Source organism: Sapajus apella, unplaced genomic scaffold (assembly GCF_009761245.1).
Source record: "Sapajus apella isolate SASKATOON/1434 unplaced genomic scaffold, GSC_monkey_1.0 scaffold78, whole genome shotgun sequence".
Classification (NCBI taxonomy): domain Eukaryota; kingdom Metazoa; phylum Chordata; class Mammalia; order Primates; family Cebidae; genus Sapajus; species Sapajus apella.
Genome location: NW_022437018.1, coordinates 2,915,844 through 2,934,705, shown reverse-complemented (window position 1 = coordinate 2,934,705; position 18,862 = coordinate 2,915,844). Strand labels below are relative to the sequence as shown.

Here is an 18,862-nt window from a genome sequence, read left to right as displayed (position 1 = left end):
CTGGGTAACAAGAGCGAAACTCTGTCTCAAAAAAAAAAAAAAAAAACAAAGGATGAGTAGGAATGAGGCTAACAGTAAGGAGGTAGACAAGAGGAGGGTAAACCAGGCAACACTTCTCATAGGAGCTTGAAGTCAAAGGAAGTCCATTTTATCCACTGACATTGTGAAAAAGTACTTTTCTGATAAGAATCCTAACCATTTCTATGTGGATGGATCTCTTAAAGTAGCCAGAAGAAGGAGGATTTAGAAATTGTGTGTAGAGAGAAGTGCAAGCCTATGTAAGTGTACAAGATGAAAGGAAAAAAGACCAGTTACATTAAGTGGAACACAGAATCTTGTTACACATCACATCTTTGTTTTCTGGCATTCTTAACAGTAATTGCAGTAATTGTGAGTAGGCCAGTCCCCTCTGCTCTGGCTTAGGCACATGAATTCCTTTCACTGACTCTGATAGCCATTTGCAAATACAGAGTAATTTTCTCATTATGACTCACTATTCAGTGACTGGGAAAAAATTAACAAGCCTCAAAATAATGCCTTTTTTATCCAGACAGAATTTTAGCCCTTGTTATTTCAGACAAAATAAATATATTATGTCTTCTAATTTTAAAAGCTTTTTAAAAACAAAGGAAGTGACTGGGCTTATTCTTCATGGTGCCCAGAGGCTGAAGCAAAATTATTACAAGTGCTCTAGGTGATCAGGTGAGGATCTGGGAAAAAACATCCTGATAGAGGACTGAGTTCATTTAGTCAAATCATCCAATTAAAAAAAAATTACAACTGCCTTAATTTCAGTTTAAATACTGAAAACTATATCCCAAATTTCTTTATCTCAACCACTTTGCTTGTTACAGTGGAAGAATTAATTAGAAGTTAATTAAATTCCAGGCAATTTTTAGTTAAGCGGTTAAACAACAATTAAGACAGGCATAGAACTGTTACTTAACTCTAATTAGAAGAGCAGTAAAAATCTAAGAAAATAATCCAATAGACTTACCTTTTACCTAAAAAGGAAGTTTTACATCATCACTATCTAATTAAGTAGACAAAAATGTGGGGGGGGGGGGTGGGGGGGGTATCTTTAAATATTGAAAAATTTGGGAAAAAAGAACCAGAGTTGGTGCCTTTTATCAGATCAGATGGGTATGATCTGATTTTTATTTCTTCTGCACCTTCAGTGAATTGTTTTCAGATCTCTCTCAACTGAACAGCTGGTAGCCTGGGACAATCCTGGACAGGAAGTAGGTAGATCTTTATGTTTAATATGGAGTGCATTCTTGGCATACATTAAGTGCAAAGTACTAGCCTGTTGTATCTTTCATCAGGCAAGGTTATGGAGAAGTTTATTACAGGGCTTCTTTTATAATGAATAGGTATTACTTTTGCTAGTTAAATGATGAAATCGTGCTAGTGATTCAGGATGGATGTAATTTGTGTTTGATGTTCAGAGTGGTTGGCTAAATAGCACATTTTCCATCCCAAAGCTGTATGTATCCTCTATGACCACACCTTGTAAGGCAGGAATTGCTGATGTGAAGACAGCCATTGCTCACACACCAGGAAAGAGTAGGGATTAGGTGACTGCGTGTTAGGGCACCAAGGTCCTTGAGCCGGAGAATCTTGGGCGTTGCTTATCTGACCTGTTTACTTGATTTTCTCTTTTTTGTGTCCAAAAATCAGTCTTTACCTCTGTCTCTGTCACCACCCCCAGGTCTCCCAATGACTTAAGTTGTGCTTCTCAGTCACTTGAACCCAGCCTCAATACTGTAAGGTACAACTTTTGCTGCCTGCAGACATGAGTTTTTCATTAAGAAGACTGATATCGGACAGTCCCTAACTTACTATTGTTAGACTTACAACTTTTTGATTTTACAGTGGTGCAAAGGCAATATGCATTCAGTAGAAACTGTATTTCAAATTTTGAATTTTGGTCTTTTCCCAGGGTAGTGATATATGTAGGTCAACATTTTGTTATAAAATAGGCTTTGTGTTAGATGCTTTTGTCCAACTGTAGGTTAACAAAAATGTTCTGAGAATATTTAAAGAAAGGCTAGGCTAAACAATGATCTTGGAAAGGTTAGATATATTAAGTCCATTTTCAACTTACAATATTTTCAACTTATGATGAATTTATTGTGACGAAACCCCATTGTAAGTAAAGGAGCATCTACGTTAAGCTAAAATTCATGTCTACAGCTTCCTCATGATATTTAATATGTGACAGAGATGGTGCTGGCTTAGCGCTTTGCTCTTGACTGGGGTCTCCTGACCATGGCATTATGGACATTTGGAGCTGGCTAATTATTTCTGTATTCATACATTTATTTATTTTTGATACAGGGTTTCACTTTGTTGCCCAGGCTAGAGTGCAGTGGTACAATCACTTCTCACTGCAGCCTCAAATTCCTAGGCTCTAGTGATTTTCCTGCCTCGGTCTCCCGAGTTGCTGGGACTACAGGCAATTCTTTTAAGTTTTATTTTATTTTTAATTTGCACATACAAATTATATACATTTATGGGGTACAGTAAGATGTCACCATACATGTATATATTATATAATGACCAAATCACAGCATTTAGCTTAGTCATTACCTCAAATATTTATTTCTTTGTGATGAGAACATTCAAAATCCTTTCTTCTAGATATTTTCTTTTTTTTTAAATTTATTTTTATTTATTTATTTATGAACAAGTCTCACTCTGTCGCCCAGGCTGGAGTGCAATGGCACGACCTCGGCTCATTGCAACCTCTGCCTCTGTGTTTAAGCAATTCTCCTGCCACAGCCTCCTGAGTAACAGGGATTACAGGCACCTGCCACCACCATGTCCAGATAATTTTTGTATTTTTAGTAGAGACGGGGTTTTACCATGTTGATCAGGCTGGTCTCGAATGCCTGACCTTAGATGATCCACCTGCCTCTGCTTCCCAAAGTGCTGGGCTTACAGGTATAGGCCACCACACTATTTTGAAACATATAATATTCTTAATTATTATCACGCTATTGTGCAATAAGACACTAGAATTTATTCCTTCTATCTAACTGTAATTGTGTACCTGTTGACTAATCTCTCCTCCTGCCACCTTCCTCCTACTCTCCTTAGTCACTGGTAACCATTGTTCTACTTTCTACTTCTGTGAGATCAGATTTTTTAGATTCCACAAATGAATGAGATTATGCAGTATTTCTCTGTGTCTGGCTTTCATTTAACATGATATCCTCCAGGCTCATCCCTGTTGCTATAAATGATAGAATGTTATTTTTTTATGGCTGAGCAGTATACCATTGTGCATTCATACTACATTTTCTTTATCTATTCATCTGCTGATGGCCATTTAGGTTGATTCCATATCTTGGCTGTTGTGAATAATGCTGTAATAAATACGAGAGTGAAGACACTTTGATGTACTGATTTCTTTTCCTTTCAATAAATACTCACTAATGGGATTGCTGGATTATATGGTAGTTCTCTTTGAAGAACCCACTTACTGTTTTCCATAATGGCTATACTACTTTGCATTTCTACCCACAGTGTGCAAGCGTTTTGGTTTCTCCACATTCTCATCAGCATTTAGTTTTTTCCTTTTGATAATAGCCCTTCTAACTGGGGTGAGGTGATATCTTGTGGTTTTTGTTTGCATTTCCTGAGATGGTTAGTGATATTAAGTATTTTCTCATATACCTGTTGGCCATTTGTATGTCATCTTTTGAGAAATGTCTTCAGGTCTTCCGTCCACATTCTACTTACATTATTTAGTGTTTTTGCTATTGAGTTGCTTGAGTTTTTAATATATTCTGGATATTATTAGCCCCTTGTCAGATGGATTATTTGCAAATAGTTTCTCCCATTTGGCAGGTTGTCTCTTCACTCTTAATTATTTCCACTGTTGTACAGAAGCTTTTTAGTTTTATGTTGGAACTAGATAATCCTTGTGGAGAATAATAATATTAACTCTGTGTATTGTAGGATGTTTAGCAGCGCCCCTGGTCTCTGCTCATTAGATGCCAGTACAACTCTAAAGATTGTGACAATCAAAACTGTCTCCAGACTTGGCCAAATGTGCCCTGGAGGAAAAATAGCCCCCAGTTGAGAACCACTGTGCTAGATCTCCTTCCCATCAGGCGTAAGGAGGAATTTCTGCTTTCTGGCAAGTTTGAAGAGCGCTGTATCTCATCTCTGTATTTCATACCTTGACCTAAGAGGAGAAAGAAATCCTTCTGACCCCACCGCGATAAATTGAACTCTAACAGAAAGCTCCTACATTGTTTTATTTTTTAACCAGTTTAGCAAATTTTGATTGCTGTTACCCAATAGATTGCCAGCTTCTCATTTAATGATTTTGCTGCTGGTATTTCATTTCTCTTTCCCTACTGTTTTGTTCAGAGAGATAACTCTTCTTTTTAATTTTATTTTTCAGGTCTCTGGCTTACTGGGAAGTGAGATCTTTTTTTCTCTATAGTGCCAGTCTCTTGGTCATGCTGGTTGGAATTGTTTTCCTTGTTGTCACCCCAGACCACACTCCTGAATTTCCTGAATGCATTACACAGCATTATGTGCATGCTTCCATCCTTTTACTGTTGAGCTGCCAGTCAGTACCTTTTGTCCAGTCAGTCATAGAGTTTTCCACCCAAACACACCTGAAAAGAAAATATCCTCAACCCATAATCATTTCCACAGACCTCCTCCACTTGGGAAGCCAGCTGTGTTCTCACTCTTTCCTTCTGCCCACCGAGCCTCTTCACCCAGAGAAAACTGGCATTACTTTCAGGAAGCTGTTCTTACACTGTAGCTTACAGCAGAATCACCTGGAAGGCCTGCTGAAGCATGGATTGCTGGGCCCTAACCCCAGACTTCTAATCCAGTCTGGAGTGAGGCCCAATAATTTGCATTTTTAACAAATTTCAGATAATGCTTCTGTTCCAGTCATCTCACCTTGAGACCACTGCCATAAGGTATAATGGCAGAGGAAAAAGCCCTCCAGGTGAACCTGATTGAGGTGGGGTGCCCACCTAGTGCAGGATCATGGGTGTATTTCCTCCTTTCTCCAAAGATCAATGTGTCTGAAAGGTTCTATCCTGCCAGCAACGTCAGTTGAGCTTGGAAAAGGCTACGAAAAATTTCCAAAGCTATGGAACAAAGCGCATGGACTCAAACAAAAATACCCGACACTATAACACACACACACTTGGGCTGTTCTACCCCCGATCACATGGTGAATTTCTAGCTGCATTGGCTTTTAGAGGAATGTTTTGCCACAGTCCTTCCACAAAAGAGAGAACATTTGCTTACTTAAAAACTTATGGATGTTTATTAAGTAACAATTACATTCAAAGCTTTCTAAAGAAATCAAGGAGAGACCAGGGGACTTGGAGTGTAAACACCTGGATTCTAATCTGGTTGAATAACCCAGGCAAGTCATTGCATGGCATTTTGCAAATATTCAGTCTTCTCATCTATAAGATGAGGAATTTAGATTTATTCTCAGAGGCCTCTTGCAGTGCTGCAATTCTAGAAACACCCATTGAGCAAGAACTCTGACGGATCCTGGCTCTAGGGTTGGAACATAGTTGACCTGAACACTAAAGGGTCTGCTCAAATGTGTCAAAATGAGGCAGTTCATGCCATCCTTTAACATGCCAAGTATGGCTGGCTGAACAATGACCCCCAAAGATAGCCAGATCCAAATTCCTAGAACCTGTGAATGTTACCTTCTGTGGTGTTAGAACTTTGCAGATATGATTATCTCTTAAAAAATTAATCTTAAAAATATTTTGAGATGGTGGACATTGTCCTGTCTTGTGTAGATAGGCTCCAAATGTAATCATAGGTATTCCTCTAAGAGGGAGGCAAATATTTGACTACAGAAGAGAAGGCCAAGTGATGACAGAAGATAGGGAGAAAGTGTGATATGATGTGAGGCCACAAGCCAAGGAGTGAAAGCAGCCTCCAGATGCTGAAAAGTCTGGGAACCATTCTCCCCTAGAGTCTCCAAAACAAACCTGCCCTATTGACACCCTGATGCTAGCCCTTTAAGACTCATATCAAACTTCTGACCTCCAGAACAGAAAAAGAATATATTTGTGCTTTTTTAAAGCCATTCAAGTTCACGATAATTTGTTACAGCAGCTATAAAAGATGGATACATCAGGCTTAAAACAGCATGACACTCTCCTGATTCCCAAAGTGGAAATTTTTAATAGGGATGGCTATAGCTGGTAAATCAGAAGGATGACAAATGGTGCCCTGTGTTCTAATGAATCACATTGCCTGCCCTTCAACATGGCTGCCTTTCTTTAGGTCTTAGAGAGTTCCACAATTATTCAAATTGCAATATCTCTAACAGGCACTGCGTTGTAGTAGATAGTGGGTTTAGCCCAAGGCGTGGCATATTGTGTGTGCTTCCTAGATGTTATTACAGGCTTACTGTCAGCTCGGCACAAGACACCAGAACAGGGGCTGGAGGTGAGGGAAGATGGGAGCATGTAGAGGACCTGTCCAAGCCTATCTCCTTCCTTCCCTGAATTCCTGCCAGGATCATTCTAGGACCACATACACATTATCTCATCAAGGCTGTGGGAGGATATTTTTGTTGCTATTGCAAGGGGTCAGGATCATTCATTTCTGACTCTACCATCTGTCCTATTGGCCACAGGGACCCACCAACACCTCCAAATACAGCCTATGTCTATAATCTTCTTGGATGTTCTTTGGTCTAATTATCCCTGGCAGCTGGTAATCATTTCCTCCAGGCTCACATCAGGAATCAGAGGTGATAATAACCACGAGAGCAATCATATCTGTTTAGTGAAGGTTGTCTATGTGGTGAGCATTTTATACAAAGTCTATCTAATCACTAAGCAACAATACACAGTAGGTATTATAATATCTTCTTATACGTAGGTTAACAGAGGCTTAGAGAAATGAACTATTTTATACCAAATTCTACAAGTGATCAGTGATGGAGTGCATATTCAAACCAGGGTCTGCCTGATCTCAAACTCTTTCCATTTTGCTACATTGTTTCTGATCAAAAGAAAATGTACCCCCAAGTACTTAGCACAGTGTTTGGTATAGGGTAAGGTCTTGGTTTTGGCTTTCATTGATAGCATTGTACATTTATGTCTATGACTTCCCATCAGAGTGCACAGAGAGCAATGCCACAGGCATGGTGGCCTAGGGCCCAGCAGATAGGTCCCCTTTGGCCTTTCCATACCCCATGTCCCCGAAGAGCTTCAAAGCCATGCATGTGCTCTTCTGCTTCTTTATCCTCCTCCCTCGACGTACCTGATAGTTTCCAGAAATGCGAAAATAAAGGGGCTGTAGCCAAAAGAATAATGAGTCAAGAAAATGCATGCAGAGGATCCAACCCTCTTAGATTGAGCCTCTCTTCACCTGGCATCCTGTCAAGCTGATCTCCCTCCCTCCCTTTAAAGGCCCCTATATACATCTCTCTGCATTCACTGACATTGTCCCAGAAACCTCTATGCCTTCACCTGCTACCACACACATACTGGTGTCTGAGAGGCAGAGGAGCTCACAGGCAGTAGGATTTAGGGAGATTTCAGAACCGTCTCCTGAAAACAAATGTCTCTGGTTATTTTCTCACATCCCTGAGAGAGTTGAACAGGTAAGGCAAGCATGCGGCACACATGGTCTCTTCCCCTCATTTCTGACCAGTGACATGCATCAACAATTGATGATGGCACTCTCTCCATTGAACTCAGACCAATGAATTGGAGGTGACACTGTAGAGGAAATTCATTTGACATGCCTAGACTATGATATGCATTTGAAGATGAGGTACTCTGTGATCTCTTCCTAAGTTGTGAATCCACTTAGTAATTTCTGAATTCTACCCTTTCATTAAAGCCCAGGCCCCACCTTATGTATTTTGAGAAGCCACCCCTTATCTTACTGTTGTCTCCCCTGCATTTCTCTCCTTTAATACTGATATATCCAAGAGAGAATTCAGATTTTGAGGGGACTGAAACCTGACAACAGTTTTATAATTTTTCTGTAGAGAAAATGAAAAGATAATTCAATTTTTCCTCTAGGTTGATCCAAATTTGTTTAGAAAAAATTATTTTGGCTTCAGACTAATTATTGATTATGTCATGTAAATTTTCAAGATGTTCTCTAATTTGGGAAAACCAGTATTAATTTTATTTCATACATGAGCTCTAAGATTTTAGAGCATCTCAAGTTTGCTGTGCAGTGCCTAATCAGAAACTGTCTTGTAATGAATGACACTCATTGGCCAGTTTGTCCTCATGTCCTCAAGTTTTATTTCTAAGTGGAATACATCTAAATATCTAAAACCATGTGTGCAATTCATTATGCCCTTGCAAAGAGCACCAAGCATGTGTCGTGGAGCACCGAGTTAGGCATGTTCCTTCCCAAGCACTATGGGCACGATCACTTCAGTGTGAGCAAACTGATGTTCCTTCTGAAGCAGGAGCCAGGCCTTCTATTCAGCTGTGTGTCTACTGTCAGCTCTTTAAGGATGCTCAGAGAATAAATCCAATTTCTTTATCACCCATAAGAAAACCCAGTCCTTGAAAAATGTCATGTGACTTACCCAGAAAATTGGAGGTAGAACCTGGACTAGAATCAGGTAGACACACTCTAAGATTCATGCAGTCTCTCCCCTCTGCTTAGAAAGGACAGCATGTCCTGGGTATTTGATAAGCATTTCTAAAGCTCATCATGTACTGGGTATTTGATAAATATCCCTAAGTTTCAGTCCTCTCAAAATATCTAGTAAAATGCCTATAAGAATTCAAATACATATACTTTAATTAATGAATGAGCAACTAAGTGAATGAAGAATATAGTATAAGCATCTCCAAATATTCTTATTGCTCTTTTTAATATTTTTATATTAATGGTGTTTTATATTAACAGCCATAATTTCAGGCTTTTTTTTTTTCCTTCTGAGATTAAAGTCTTGATGAAATCATAGACTGGTCAGTACTGGAAGACACCCTAACAATCATATAATTCAATCCTTTTTTTTTTTACTCAGTGGATAAGGAAACTGAGATTGAAAAAGCTGAAGTTATTTATCCAGGGCCTTAGAGTAGTTCTTCTAAATACTTATCCTGGCTTTTTATCGTGCTCTTTAGAATCACAAGACAAGTGCTTATCATTTACTTTTAATAGATCCAGAATTTAGAGCCTGAATCTGCCTTAAAATCAATCACTTCAACTGTCCCCCACCCCTTATTTTTCACTTAAGACATTGGAGTATTTATTAAATATCCTGTGTGTTCAGTGCCAAGGGGAAAGCAGAGACATGGTGCCTACCCTTAAAGAACTCATAATCATATATGTTCATAGAAACACATGACCTTATTTATGACAGGGCATAATTATGGGAAACATTTTGTTAATTTCCTTTGACTTCTGTATAAAATAAAAGTTATTTCTCTTTTAGACCACAACTTTTTCATTTTTAAATGAGACATTTAAAGAATGCACTCTAAAAGCTAAATCATTTCAGCAAGACTGCTTATCTTCTTTTTTTTTTTTTTTTTTTTTTTTTGAGACTGAGTTTTGCTCTTGTTGCTCAGGCTGGAGTGAAATGGTGCAATCTAGGCTGACTGTAACCTCTGCCTCCTGGGTTCAAGTGACTCTCCTGACTCAGGCCTCCTGAGTAGCTGGGATTATAGGAATATGCCACCACATCTGGCTAATTTTGTATTTTTAGTAGAGATGAGGTTTTTCCATGTTGGTCAGGCTAGTCTTGAACTCCTGACCTCAGGTGATCTGCCTGCCTCAGCCTCCCAGAGTGCTGGGATTACGGGTGTGAGCCACTACTCCCAGCCAAAACTGCTTACCTAAACAATCAAATTCTGGCCACATCAAGATGGGGCTGACACTTTTAAGGGTATTATCCATTGAATGGACCATATATTCATCTTTGGTCATTGAACTAACTGGCCAAACATCGTTCATGTATTTTGTTTTTGTCTGCCATGTCCATGGGACTATTATTTAAGGAATGTGAATGGAGCAACACAAACCAAATGCTTCTCCCCAAAAACGCTATGATATATGTCATGGGAAATGGCCTCAGCCAGTCCTGGGAGGCAGTAAGATGTGATGAAGAGCATGTAAGTTGGGTTAACAAACATTCATTTATCAGATATTTATAAATAATTATTAAGTCCTTACTAAATGCCAAGCACTACTGGATACTCAGAGTCAATATAGTGGTGAATAAGAGAGGAAGAGATCCCTGCTTCTATAGAGCTTATATTCTAGTGAAGTAAACAGGTCACGAACAATAGAAAATCTACATATTAATAAGCGCTATGCAGAGAAAAAAAGTATTTGATGATAAAGCATATATTGGAGGATCAGGAAAGGCTTCTTGGGGCAGGGGACAGGAGACAGAGAGTGACTTAGATGCTGTCATTCAAATGACAAGAAGGAAGCAAATGAGGAAGACTTGGGGGAAGAGCAGGGAAGATGATCTGGGCAGAAGGAACATGATGGCCAGCGCCCATAAGGGAGGAGGCATGGCTTGGAAACAGAACTCATGCTGATGTGGCTGGGGCCTTCAGGAGAAGAATAGGGCAAAGATGAGATCAGAAAGGCAGGCAGGGGTCAGACAACGTCAGACTTTGTAGACAGGGTGAGGAGTTTGGGTTTAACTTCAAAGGCAAGAGAAGCCATTGTAGGGTTTTCAGTAGGGAAGTCACATGATGTCATTTACATTAAAAAAATCATCTGGATGCTGTAAGGAGAGTTAATTGTAGGGAGGAGGAAGGGAAGCAAGGAGGTAAATTAGGACACAATGGCAGTACTGCATGTGAGAGACAGTGGCCACTGAAAGGAGATGGGCCTGTCACATGGACAGACATGGCTACTTGACTCACTGGCTGGGGGAGCTGATCAAATCAGCCTTTTAAGTATGAATTTCTTTACCTACGAAAAGGGTATAATAATGTTCTCTTGGAAATTTGTTCTGAGCATTAAATGTGATAATCCCCAGCACATACTAAGTACACAGTGACATCCTAGAAAACCAAAGGATAGGATAGTGTGCTAGTAATCTGGATCAGTATCAGCAAGCTACGGCCCATTCAGTCTATTACCTGTTTTTGCTGATACATTTTACTGGAACAGAGCCATGCTTGTTTGTTAGATGTGGCCGCTTCCACACTACAATAGCAAAGTTGAATAGTTGCAACAGAAACTATAACGGCCTGCGAAGCCTAAAATATTTACAGCCTGGCCCTTTAAATTAAAAGTTTACTGATCCCTGATTTAGATTGTAACGAAGAGTAGAAGGTAGAAGGAATGTAAGAGATATGAGATGTATCTTTACAAGGAGGAGGCAGATAATTCAGAGGAATGTTAGTGGTGTGTCATGCACTATATTTTTTAAGTGCTCTGCAAAAGAAAAGGCCCCAGCTGTAAAGACATGATTAATAAAAGGAAGCATTTGAAATAAACTTCAAATGTCATCATCACACAAATCAACCAATAGTATGTAACATTTATATAGTGGCCCTATATTTCCATTATGTTCATCAATAATTTTACTAAAATAATTCATTCTAGATGTATAATTTTAGTGTAAGAGAAGACAAGTAATGGAAAATAGCTAGCAATAAATTGGAAGAACCATAAATAAAATAGAGAGTTCATCCATGCAGTCAATAAATATTAATTTGGCACAAAATTTATACTAGGTCCAGTGCTAGGTGCTGGGATACACAATGGTAGACATGACAGCCACAGTCCTTGCTTTCATGGAAATTGAGTTTAATGTTTCCTTCTGGGGAAGGACTGTCCCCAGCTCCGTGTGGGTACCTTTGTGTAAATGAAGAAATACCCTCTCCTCCTTCCTCAAGATACTTTATCTCCATCTGTAAGAAACATTCCAAAAAAGATTAATTTTTCTAGAGCCTTAATTGGCATCTGCCAACAATTTTAATATAAATGTTCGACTCTACTGTAATTATGATGTAAATGGCTCTGGGGCATGACATCCTATTGGAGTATAGAAACTTGTTTAAATCTATGCAGAAGCATGAAATGTATGTGCTCAGAACAGAAAGGGATGATAATATGGAAAGAAGGTACTGCCTGGGCTGAAGATTATGAAGACTGTTTCTCTAGCTATCAATTTTTACTAAGTTGGTGATCCCTAATTATGGTTTTACTAGTAGCCTGCCGGTATCTGGAATGATTTCATACGGCTTTTTAAAACTTTCAATGTGAAATTTAAGCAAGCAATGTATTATACCTGAAAGAGTGGACAAGGGGAAGATTGTAGTAAAATGAAATGATCAGTTATAGGATGTCCAAGTAACAAAAATTTTGGGGTCTTTCAGAGCAAAGCCGGGTTGCATAGTTTTGGGGAGCTGTGTTGGTATGTTTCTATTTTTATTAAATTTAATTTCTTTATTTACTTTCTGGTTTAAACAGAAAAATCCAGATTTGAAGTTCAAGGCTTTATATCACATAAGTAGTATATGATTAGAATTCCTAGGTGAAGAAGTCCCATATGAGGCCATTAGAAACAGTTTTATAAAACACAAAGGCTAAAACAGGCAATTCCATTGGCACTAGAATCAAAGCATGCATGGAGTAGGTCAAGCACCTTCATGATTATTTTTTCCCTTTGTTCAGAAACAAAATGAAAAGATGTATTAATTGAGAGAGCCTAATTCTGGTTTAGAATCAGAATGGAGGTGCATAAAGGGTGAAACAAGAAATAACTAAGAGGAATATGTGGGAAAAAATAAAAATAATTTTTTATTTTGAGACAGGGTCTCGCTGTTGCCCAGGCAGGAGTGCAGTGGTGCAATTGCAGTTCACTGCAGCCTCCACCTCCTGGGCTCAAGTTATCCTCCTGCCTCAGCCTCAGAAATAGCTGGGACCATAGGCACATACCGTCACGCCTGGCTCATTTTTAATTTTTTTTTTTTTTTTGGAGTTGATGTTTTGCCCAGGCTGGTCTCAAACTCTTAGGCTAAAGTGATCCACCTGCCTTAGCCTCCCAAAATGCTGGGATTACAAGTATGATATACTGCACCTGGCCAGATGAAAATATTTTAATTAAAAGTCTATTCCTCTTCATTCCCCCAAATTCTATTCTGAAGATTTTTATTCTTCTTCCTCTGTGTCCTAGATGCCATGCCAATGAACAAAATAAAGTTTCTCTTTCCTTTTCTTTCCTAAACACCCTCAACTAGAACCAACACAGTTCGATTCACTGGGAATTCAGGCAAAGATAACAAAGTTTGCTTTTCCTTATTAATAAGTGGCTAAAAGTTACCAGTTTATTTTCCATCACTAATTAGTTTTGCTTTATATTAACTTTATATGTGTATTTTTAAGGATTGATATCACATATTGCCATCACTTTATATGTTTTTGAAATCCCAGACCAAAGTGAATAAAAAGAAGTGATGAAAAGTTCTGATCAAAATGTGGAGATAAAGTAGAATGAATCACACTGATTATTTTGTCTTCTGTAACTCTACTATGAAGTTTCTTATCCTATTTCATAAACTACTTTGGGCCTGGATTTTAAAAATCAACAATTAGTTATCTCAAATATGTTGAGTCAGAAAACGTTTGTCATTTTACAGAATATATCAGATAATCTCTATTTCCTTTCAAATGTTTAAAGAAAACTCAAAGGATTAAGAAATGGAAATAGACACTAAAATAAGTCACTTAACCCTATCCTACATGGGATTGCAACACTAGCTCGGTAAATAAACACTATACTCCCACTCCACTTGACCTTGATAAAAAGATTGCCAAGCCATGATCTTTATTGTGTGTTTAGAAGTATGAGTTTCTACCCAGTTGAGACCATTCTTGAGGGGAAAGGCCAAAAGCCACAGGAGAGAAAACATTTTGGTTCAACTTTGTGCTTGGTGAGCTGTTTTCCCTCATAAATTCACAAATTGAGGGACATATTTCTACATACTATCATACTCCCAGTGGCTTGTGGTAAGCAACTATATGTCTCTTCTACTTGAGAAATGTTTTCTATTACTTCTTTTGTAAAAGAAACACACATTCATTAAACATCATCTCTTGAAATTTAAACAAAATTTCTCACCGGCTAAAACTTTCTGTATTAACTCTTGTTTCCTTGTTTCTTGGAGACTTCATAGACACTATGTAAGAAACCAGCTTTTCTCTCTTGTGAACGGTCAGGTAAAAATATTCTGCTGTTTAAACATAATTGTTAGTGTCTAATTATAGTAAAAACTACTCTGGAAGGAACAGTGCCTCATGGTAGCTGTGAAGAAATGTCATAAATTCAGAAGCTGAGTGAGTGGGAGAGAGGAAAGCTCATACAGTCCCCTTTCTACTGATGGTTCTTGATAACGTTAGGTGGCTTAAGGACAGGGGATTAAATAATATTGAATCACATAATATGTGATTACCTTTTCTGCTTCTCTTTCCCTCCTGATAATGTCAAGGAGAAGGTTTGCATCCAGTTCTGGTTTTCCTGTCCCTTTAGTGCTTGCTAAGTTTTCTTTTTGACAGAGAGGGCTTCAGGCAGAATATAGAATAAAACAAGAAAGGTATAATATAATAATATTTTGTTTTAATCCTGTGTGTTCAGTGCACGTGGAAATGATTTTTCCGAAGATACTAAAAGAAAGTTTCTTTTAAAGATAAGTGTGTTTAGAACTTCCAGATGACCGAACACATGGAGGTGTCTGGAGAGTGGTCCCTCAGGGAGGGCACGGAAGCTTTCACGCCCCGTCCCCCATACCTTGCCCTATGCATCGCTACATCTGTATTCGTTGTGATATCCTTTATAAGAAAAGAGTAAATGTAAGGTACTATGTCATTCCTTATGGTACCAAGTAAAGTGAGAGTCCTGTTGTCCATGGTCAGCCTGGGACTGTCAGGTAGGTCCTGACCATTTATCTACTATGGGAAACATGATTAGAGTTTGACCAAATTTGTTCAAACTGGGGGGAGTGTAACTGAAACACCAGTGGCTTGTGCATCGCACCATTTGAGGGACCTAACCATATGACCACGGTGTCATCATGAGGAACAGACCAGAATCTCCAGCTTCAAGCAGTGGATGCCTAGGAAGGAAGATCTATGACTACAGACAGAAATCTGGTGGCTCTAATTGGCCAGTCCTGGTCTATGTGACCCCGACTCAGTGGCTGTATTTCCCTGTACCTCAGCTTCCCTTTAACACAATGGGATAAAGAGTAAAATATGTGTTTAGATAAAAAGTAAATTAATGTAATTAAAAACATTAAGTAACAAAGGTGATGTAAGAATGTGATCAACTACAGGGTCCAGTGGCTTATGCCTATAATTCCAAGCACTTTGGGAGGCCTAGGTGAGAGGATTGCTTGAGCCCAGGAGATTGAGACCAGCTTGGGCAACATAGTGAATCTCTGTCTTTATGAAAAATCAAAAAATTACCTGAGTGGGGTGTCATGTTAGTGTTCGTCCTAGCTACTCAGGAGGTTGAGGAAGCTATGATTGTACCACTGCACTCCAGTGACAAAAAAGAAGAAAAAGGACAAATGCTATGAAGTGACTGAGTTTGGAACCAATTGTTACAGTTCTCTAAATGGAGATTAACTCACCTTACACCACACTTCATCTTAAACAAACAAACAAACAAACACTTCCTTTCCTTTCTTCCTCTCTCCCTTCTTCCTTTCTACCCTCTATCATTTAAGAAAATGGATTCCTAGTATATATAATATGCCTGACACACTAGGCACTGCAAACTCAGAAATGCAAAGATCAATAAATATATTATCATCTTTCTTCTCAACCTGCTCATTTTCACTGGAAAGACAGATGTGCAAACAATTATTCTGTAGTTAGAAATGTGACATGTATTGCTGGGCATGGTGGTGTATGCCTGTGATCTCAGCTACCTGGGAGGCTGAGGCAGGAGAATTGCTTGAACCTGGGAGGCAGAAGTTGTGGTGAGCTGAGATCGCACTCCAGCCTGGACAACAAGAGTGAAACTCCATCAAGAAAGAAAGAAGGAAGGAAGGAAGGAAGGAAGGGAGGGAGGGAGGGAGGGAGGGAAATAAAGAAGAAAAAGAAAGAAAGGAGAGAGGGAGGGAGGGAAGGAAGGAAGGGAGGAATGACGGAAGGAAGGAAGGAAGGAAGAAATGTGACATGTATGCAAGGTGTATAGTAGCCTAAAGGAGGAACAGTCATTTGAGAAGCAAGGGGAGGTGTCAGGTTTCAACCTTGAGAATCAGTTTGATGAAATACAGTCCAAGTTCATAACTATACCCTTAATTTATTCAGCAAACTTCTAGTGAGCCAGACACTGCATTAAGTCATGGTGATTTGGACATGAAAAAGATATAGTCAAAGCATCAAGAAGTTAATGATTAAAGTGGGACATAAGCAAGGAAAGCAATGGTTATATAAATCTATAACCCTTATCTGAAACCCCTGAAGGCAAATATGTTCACAATTCTGAATTTTTAGAATAGTGATATGACATATGCACTATACATCACATAATAGCAGTAAAAGGGCCTGGGGAAGCCCCTCATAGTTAAGACATAGAACTAGTCATACTAAATGGAATAAAGAGTATAACTACCCTTACATCAATTCTGTTTAGGTGTCTAGTTTTTGTAATTGTTTAGATTTCTGAGTTGCAGAAAGTGTTTGGGAACATATTCTTCAAAATTGTTAGAGTTATGCTGCAGGGTATTTTGGCAGAACAAAGAAAGGACAACAGACTACACTGTAATAGAAAAACAGTCACGGAAGGCCTCCCTGAAGATGTATTTTCTGAGCGGAGTCTTGATGGATGAATAGGAATTAGCCAGGCAGAGAAGATGGGTGAAGCACGAGAACTGGAGGATGGGGAGAAAGTTCTTCTAGGCAGAAGAAATGGCTTGTAGAAAGACAATGGCCTTGGTGTTTGGGGGGAAACTGCAGGTAATTCAGAACAGCTGTGTTTGTGGGGTGCCGAAGTAGATGGAGAAGGGGATGGAGATGGAAATGCTGATGGAGAACAACTGAGATCTAGTGGAAGACGTGGACAAGGACCCATGCCGAGTTAACCTTTATTGTGAAAGATAGAATGAGCTACTAAGTAATATTTTAACACTGTATAATCATATGAACAGATTTGAAATTTTAGACAAACCATAAGATTGGACAGAGCTGATATACTACACAAAATTAGGAGGATATTGAAGTTGTCCAGGTAAGAAATGATGAGAAAATGCAAGTTGGCATGGTTTGGCACATAATAATTGCTCAAAAAATCATAGCCCTTAGAGAATCAAAGGCAAGGATGTGGTGGAGATAAATAAGAAGGGACATTTAAGGACTCAGTGTTTGATTGGGTTGGGAGGTAAGGGGCAGAGTCTCCTCCCCTGATTTCAAGGTCTTGGCTCCTTGGTGGAGCTAAGCTAGGGAGGATTGGTAGAGTACATGATTCTGTGGTCCTGGGCGGCAGAAAAGGAGAAATGATGTTTTCCATTTTGGATGAGATGAAATTGGGTTTGGGATTCAGGGAAATTGTCTTAGATGGATTTGGGAGTCATTATGTGATAGCTAAGCCTTAATGTAAATAAGATCATAAAAAGCATGATATGAGAAATAAGGCAGAAGATATTTAAGGAGGAGATAACAGTCAGCCCTATCAAGTGCTCTTGAAAAAATAACCCAGATAAGGGTCTAGAAAAGACTTTCATGGCTGTAGCAAACAGGAGATCAACTATAATCTGAAAAGAGAAGTTTCAGTAGCTGAGGAAGGGTAGAGGCCTGATGACTATAAATGAAGTAGTGTGCAAGTGAGAACATAGGGACCCCAGTGTCAACTACTGTCCCTTTAAGATACTTGGCTGTGAAAAGAGAAACAGAGAGGAGACAAACTTAGAGACAAACATAGACTGCACGGAAAGATTTCTGGTTTAGTTTTTAAAGGCAGGAGCGATGTTGCCAGACTGTCAGTTACTTCTGGCAGTCAGCTTTTCAGCTGTGTTGCAGCCTGCCTCTGGAGGAGGGGAAGTGTCTTTGATGCTCCTGAACACAAGAATTTCTCAGAAACAGACTGCCAGATAAACAGACTGGCCAGGAATAGTTCTGCAGGGAAGTACCCCTTTCTGGGCTTCTCTCCCAGGTGCTGCTCCTTGTGCTAACTTCCTGTAGAGTTTTTTTTTTTTCTCCCTCTATTGTCTACCTGGCTGGCTGCTTGCCTCTTGTTTAAGATGGCTCTTGTGACTGTATCGGTGCCAGGGAGTTGGCTTGTAAAAATACCTGTGTCTGTGGAGGCTTTACCAAGGTGATGTGCCTACCAAGCCACCAACACCTGGCCCTTGTAGTGTGTATCGTCTGCCTCACACATTCAATTTGGGCAACCAATTTTTATGAGTGCCTGAAGGGATAGAGAACTAGGCTAGAGGCAGTGAGAGATAAAAGAAAACAGGACCTTTGCCCCTACGGGCCTTAAAATCCAAGGCATAGGATAGTCTTGTAAATAATGATGACAGTGGTTCTTAACTTTCTGGGGACACCCAAATCCTTTTGAAAAGTTGATGAAAATGATGTGCTTTCTCCCTATGAAATAGCACACAGAATTTAACATACAATTTCAAGGGGTTTATGAACTTGCTAATTTGGAAGTCGCTTATAAATCTCACGTGAAGAATGCCTAAAGAGTTATTGTTAGGCCGGGCGTGGTGGCTCACGCCTGTAATCCCAGCACTTTGGGAGGCCGAGGCGGGTGGATCACGAGGTCAACAGATCGAGACCATCCTGGTCAACACGGTGAAACCCCGTCTCTACTAAAAATACAAAAAATTAGCTGGGCATGGTGGCGCATGCCTGTAATCCCAGCTACTCAGGAGGCTGAGTC

General features: G+C 39.4%; 1 protein-coding gene across 1 annotated transcript in view; it reads right to left on the bottom strand.

Moving 5' to 3' along the window:
* The window catches only part of CDK1 (cyclin dependent kinase 1), a 65,644-nt gene that overhangs the window by 46,173 nt on the left and 609 nt on the right, over positions 1-18,862 (bottom strand). The window lies entirely within an intron of this gene.